Here is a 6444-nt window from a genome sequence, read left to right on the forward strand (position 1 = left end):
CCGCAGAAAGTGTCTTTTAGTGAACGACTGCGGTGCTTTGCCTCACAAATATGGACACACCGAAGCAGCCCAAATACGTTGTGAGCGTGATCTAATTGCTTCACGCAATTAGAACACGCTCGTTAGGACAGTTAATCAGGTAGTGATGTAAGCTTAATCAATTAAGTTACTTAAAAGTGGTAACACCTCCTTGAGACGCAGGATTTACCTCTTTTTGAAGTACAGCCCTTCTATGTTTGTTTGTTTCTTCCTTCATTTGTTGATTATTTGCAGGCGCGGTTGTGCCAAACTGAATGCCCTTCTCGAGTACTCACATGCTTTTGCTGAATACAACTGCAGCGTGAGCAACGCTGCTTAGGAACGGGGGGCCTGCTATCCAGTGCTGACTTTGTCATGCTTGTTATGTGGAGCATGTTCGAAAAAATGCAGCTGCACATCTGAAACTCCAATGAGTATCATCGTCATCTAATAGAGAGCGTCGTAGCACCGTTGTGAGACCAGACACGCTTTCTGAACATCTTCTATGGCACCTTCCGCAGTTTGCACAATTTTGTTCAGCATCGAAGTCTCTCATAGGAACCACTTTGCATTTAGTTTAACTCCCATCTTAGATTTTGATGTGCAAGGGCCTTCTTGCACTACACACGTATGGTCTGCAACAGGATAATTGCAGCAGGACGATTTGGAGCTTGAAACAGTTGTGATTTTGTCATTTTGGCCCTCGTGTACCCAGTCTGTGAAACGTAAACAAAAAAAATCTAACACGATATGCTTTTGTAAAGAAGGTCACTGATGGTGAGTAAAGAGAATATACAAGTTCAAGTTTATTCAACATTTTATATCATACATTATATTATTCAACATTTTATATCAAGTATATACAACATCAAGTTTATTCAAGTTATTTCTTGCACTTATGCGTTTCAGGATACAATGAACGTGCAGGGAGGTCACAAAAGACTACATTTATTGTTTTATGACCTTGCTACAATGACAATATATATTTTAGGAATGACAATGGACAGGTACTCTCTCTAAATTTGTAGCACTCAATTTTAGGTTAGAATGAGCAATGAATAGCAACTTCCCTCCTGGTATTTTCTTATATATGATGAATTTTGAATTTAATGTGATCAAATATGTGTTAACATAATAGTATATATAAGAATATAATACGTGATAAATGAATGTGATCAACAGTAGATGTAAACAACACCAGTAGCCAGAGAAGTGCATTCTCAAGAAATAATTTTCTTATAGCATATATGTGCATGCCCTATTAACTGAAACAATTATCACGGTTCTCACGGTTTTAATTTCTGAGAGTGTACTGTAGAGACGGCTTACATGTACAACAGTTAATACAAGGTATTATATACTGTGAACGCCTTTAAAAATCCCACGTGACACATATGCCTTTACTTTCTGGAGGTGCTGTGGTAGTCAAAGTTTGTGGGCATTACGCAGGTTCTGCACCCATTTCTTGAGTATGTCGAGGCAGCTGTGAAGTAACCTGCATTGATGATGATTATTCCAATTTTTATGGTGCATCGACAACAAAGGAAATAATACATCAGAACATTGATTTGGGTGCAACCAGTTAAAAATGAATATGTTGTTTAATAAATGCATTGGACAAATGTTAAAACATCAGTTTAAAACATGGTTTACAATCCGTGTATCTTCTAAAAATTAAAAAGATGAAAAACTATTCAGAAAGAATATGGGGAACTCTTCTAAAAAGAATTATAATCTCTAATTATTATATTGCTGGGTGAAGGAGCCTAAAGTGTAAGGTGTATTTCTGATGTGAACATGTAAGAAAATATGCAAAACTGAGAGAGGCTAACCACCTTGCGTGCACTGAGGTTGTTCCTTCCTGTAAAGTAGAAACCAGTGGATGGGGAACGTGACACTTACCTGTACACCCAGCCGTATCACACTACACAGATTATTCACTGGGTAGCCCTCATGACGAAACCTGTATTGAGAGACCACTTTTGCCTTAAAAACTGCTTCAAATAGCGCGACACGCTACAAATTATTACTATCGTAACAAGCTGACAATACAGCTCAGACAAAGGCGTTATTCAAGTCGCGCCACACCACCGTTACGTAGGATTCTTTGTCACAAATCAAACCAAGGCACAAAACAATACCAATACATGAAAAAAGGTGACAATCGTGGTCTCATTATGACGTAATACCGAACTTGCGCGTGAAGGTAATTCAAAGAAATGAATGTGGCACTTGCTTCCGCAGAGAACACCGTGTACCATGCTAGCAATGCATGCAAAAAAGCGCTCGAGTGCTCGCACATATATTGATGACAACACTACCTGTGTAGTGTAACGTGTTCTTTCAAGCATATTATGCACTCAAACTGTATTTGCCGCCGGGTAAAATGCAAGTGTGCTCGATTGAACATCGGAAGAGCGATAAAGCAACCTGCATCCAGTGCTCGTTTTGGACAAAAAAACACTTCATAATGGTCAACTAAATATACAGAATGAACGCCTATTTATTCCTCGATAACGAGTGACTCACCTGTATAAATTTAGGCCCTGTAACCTTGCCAGTACGTTTGGTACGACCGTAATTGCAAGAAGTTGCCATGATCGCTGCGGCGACTGTTGTGAGCACCGTAAGATGGCGGCCGGTTTCTTCACGCTCGCGCTCCCTATCCGCGATCCAGCCTTTTACAATCGAGATCAGTGCTAGTCACTTAACTCAGGCGGTACACTGTTGATAAAAATAGACTTTCCTTAGCAGTGTCTTAGAAACTGTACCTTTACAGAATATCCATATATTATATTGAACATATGTATCCATTACTTACTCTTCACTCATCTGCTTTCATGCTTATAGGTAACTCCTCAACGGCGCTTCAAATTCCTGAGGGGAGACAGCATTATCACTGCAATTCACTATTCAGAGGAGACAAATGGTGTGCAGCGCCCTTCGAGATTCTTCTTTGCAGTGTTGTTTAACCTACCATTCGGGCTCTGTATATTGTTCGGGAGTTTTGTTTGTTTGTTTTCAGTTTACGTTATCATGTGCACAAATATGATATTGAGGAGGACATTTTCTTGCGGACACTTAATAACCTAGGTTGCTTTCAAGAGGTGCAGGCTTTTGTTTTTTTATCTTATAATCATTACTCAGGTGGACTACATTCATTTCCATTCACCAGAACTGGAGTTGCATACGGTTGCGTAGGTGTACCCCTTTTTCTTCTCTCAAACAGGTGGGCACAAGTATATGGCAGTAAACACTTTCGCCGGTGCAACATACCAGAACAACTGTAGTAAATGCTCTGCAGCTCACCTTTAAGACAAAGAAGCCTACGTTTAATTCACCATGTCGTCAGGAGATTTTGTTTCTACTACAACTCTCTGTGCTTTGTTTTGCATTACCAAAAATTACAAAGCATTACTCTATCATTGGTGTACTGCTCAACCTGTTCTGTGTGCATCCTGTAAAGCCAATGCAGCGACTTTACATTGCATATAGCTGGTGGACTTCAGCCTTTACTTGTTGATAACATTGATGCCAATACAGTTGTTAGATGAGCTGTGTGGCAGTGTAAAATGGAGTGCATCCTGTGCTTGTATTTGCACAAAAATTACGCATGTGTAGCATATAATGTGTATATGTAGATGAACAGCTAGTGGTAGTTATGATGATGATGATTGGGGTTTTATGGAGCACAAGCCAATTTGCTTTGTTGTCCGATTTGCAACACGTAAATATAAGTTGCAACGCCAGGCAACTACCACACACCATTGCTCACGGCGATACAACGTTGCGGTGAATCGCTAGAGGCCAGCGTGTCTTGGCAATACAAATCTCGTTGCCACGGAGGTGGGTGGGTGGTTGCGTTGCTTGTTGTGACAGACCGACAGAAGAACCATTTCCAGAAAAAAAAAAAGAAAAGAAAAGAGAAAAATTATGGGGGCTCGGGAAATTCATAGTTACTTTAAAGTTACTAGAATGCAGCAGACAGACATGTTATGTTGTGTAGGTATAGTTTAACAGCTTCTTGCTTGTGAACACAGCACGACAAATTGTACTTTTTTTTTAATTTGCTAGAAAAACTGCGCTGAAAGACCCAGGGCGACGCCTGCTGCAAAATAATCTCAAATTTTGACAAAGAACAGTGACATGTAACGGTATATTATCTTTATGCGTATATTCTGACTAACGACTAAACGCACTAGACAACATACTATACACACATAGTGGTCTAAGTGCAAGCTCACGTTCCTACAAACGAGATCCACACCAAATTGAAATGTGCGTTCTCTAGAACCTCATTTTGACAGCAAATGCTGGAACATGCTCCGCCTTTATTAGGGGGGAGCAGGGCAAAACACGCCACAAATTTGCGGTTTGTTATTTCTGTTTATTTTCTTTAAGTATGGATAAACAAATGTACCAGGAAGATTATGTGTCCACCTGGACATCACAGCTTATAAATATAAAAGATCCCGTCATACTGGAACATGAAAAAAATGTAATATTTGAAATTGGAAAGTGTCGCGTTTTTCCCCGCGGCGCGTTTTGCCCTGCTCTCCCTTACTAAAGTCGTGCACCATAACGGCATACATATGGAGCTCAAACCGGCATCAAAAAACGCGCTCAAAAGGTTTTTCTTTTTTTCCTTGGACTTGTAGTGTTTCGTCACGTGCGCATTACATTCGAATTGTTATTTCACCTGTATGGAAGTTCACGTCAAATTTATTTGATGACTACCAATATTGAGGTATACTTGTAGTGTCATAGGCATGTTTGTGTTGTGTTTAATTCGATGGTGCATCGAAGAACATGTGAATTTTGCCCACTCTATGCCTTGTCGAAGGGACTCGAACCTCCCCCTCAAGCGAAGCTCTCTTCCCTTTTTTGCTTGAGCCCCTTCATACATTGTGATGAAAAAATAAAGTTTATTATTAATACTATCATTATTATCATTATCATTATCATCTGTGTTCCCGACTAGCTTGCTGCTCGTGGTGACTTCGTAGCCGACTTCTTCTGTTTTAGACACAGTGTAATACGCATGCAATGTAGTTTTGCTGCTGTACTTGACGAGCAATGCGTAGTTGATACTACGAGCGCAATTATGAAGAAAATTATGACGAAGAATACTCTGGGCTGAGGCTAATAATAAATAATAGAGTCTAAATCTATCCGAATCTATCTAACTACCAAGACTCAACACACTCTCCCACCAGTAGAGGAGTCTGCGCCAGTGACGCAGTGCGGGAGAGGTCACCTGCTCAGACTACCAATGGGAATTGCCCTAGCTCTCGGTCTTCCGACGCCAGAGCTTGAGAGGCATGTGCGTTCAATGGCCCATATCTCGCCAAGTACGACACGTAAAAAAATATTTCTTGTTTCCTCAACATTCTCGCGTGCAGTACAGTGTGTGCGTCATGTAATGAACCGCATTTATCAGTGGGTCAAAACCACTTTTAACATAGAGGACGTCGCGACAATAGCTAAAGTTTTCAGCTGAGCGCCATTTTCGTTTCGTAGTTTTGACGGCGCTGAAAATTTCACGGCTGGTTGCTTTCGTTTGGTGGAAGAAAAAAAAAAACTGGAATGTCGAACACTTTGCGAGTATAGCAGTGATATGCTACACGGCACACAACGCATTAATATTCAGAAAACTCTTTACAATGTGGGTAAGGTCTCGCGGGAACAGCTCGTAAATTACGTGTAATTTTCGGTGCACCAAATCAGTCTACATTGAAAAAATGTAGCACAGTGTTTTTTTGACGTGGAAACATCAGTGCCTTATCGTACCAGCCGGTTTCTTGTAATTACTGCTGTAGTGACCGAAAGGGTCACCGGGAGTCTAGGAACTTCCCACGCGCCGCCGTTCATAGGAATATGATATTTTGAGAATCAGCATGCCGGCAAATTCTCACGAAAGACCGTCATCTGGAAGGCACGTTGTTCCTGCAAGGGGATGGAACCATTTTGCTGTGTCATTTCACGAAATGGCCACCAGTGTTGACCACTGAGGATGTGTAATGTGGCACCGTGTAGCTTCCCTCTTTGCAATTTTATGGGTCCTACGCCGGCAAGCTATAGTAATCATTCCTGACCTGAAGGAGCAGATCCGACTAGCCGGTTATCACATCCTGTACAAAAATCCCGGAATCAAATTGGAATCCAGTCCGGATCCCAGATGTTTGATCCGGTTTGATTCCTAAATTGGCCGGGATCACTAATCAGAATCTGATCAGCGCTTAATAAAACCTTGATAAAGTTTCATTCCAAATTTTATCACCTCCGGATTGGGAAAATCCTGACGAAAGTTGTATTTCCTCCTGATTGTCCTTTGATCAAAACGGAATCCGGCCTTTAGTCAAGAACTGATCGGCAGTTGATAAAATTTCGATAACGATACGTTCCAATTTTGACGGAATCTGGATT

General features: G+C 40.9%; 1 long non-coding RNA gene across 2 annotated transcripts; it reads right to left on the minus strand.

The window, feature by feature from the left end:
• Positions 1–811: 811 nt before the first annotated feature.
• Positions 812–2648, minus strand: LOC135367831 (uncharacterized). 2 transcript variants are annotated; one of them, XR_010414542.1, is made up of 3 exons: positions 2548–2648; positions 1921–1981; positions 812–1513 (listed from the first exon to the last, which is right to left on the minus strand). It is a non-coding gene; the product is annotated as an uncharacterized LOC135367831 (long non-coding RNA). The 2 variants fall into 2 exon arrangements; XR_010414538.1 differs by having other exon boundaries at positions 812–1981.
• Between the last annotated feature and the right edge of the window lie 3796 nt (positions 2649–6444).

This window comes from Ornithodoros turicata, chromosome 1, assembly GCF_037126465.1.
Source record: "Ornithodoros turicata isolate Travis chromosome 1, ASM3712646v1, whole genome shotgun sequence".
Taxonomy (NCBI): domain Eukaryota; kingdom Metazoa; phylum Arthropoda; class Arachnida; order Ixodida; family Argasidae; genus Ornithodoros; species Ornithodoros turicata.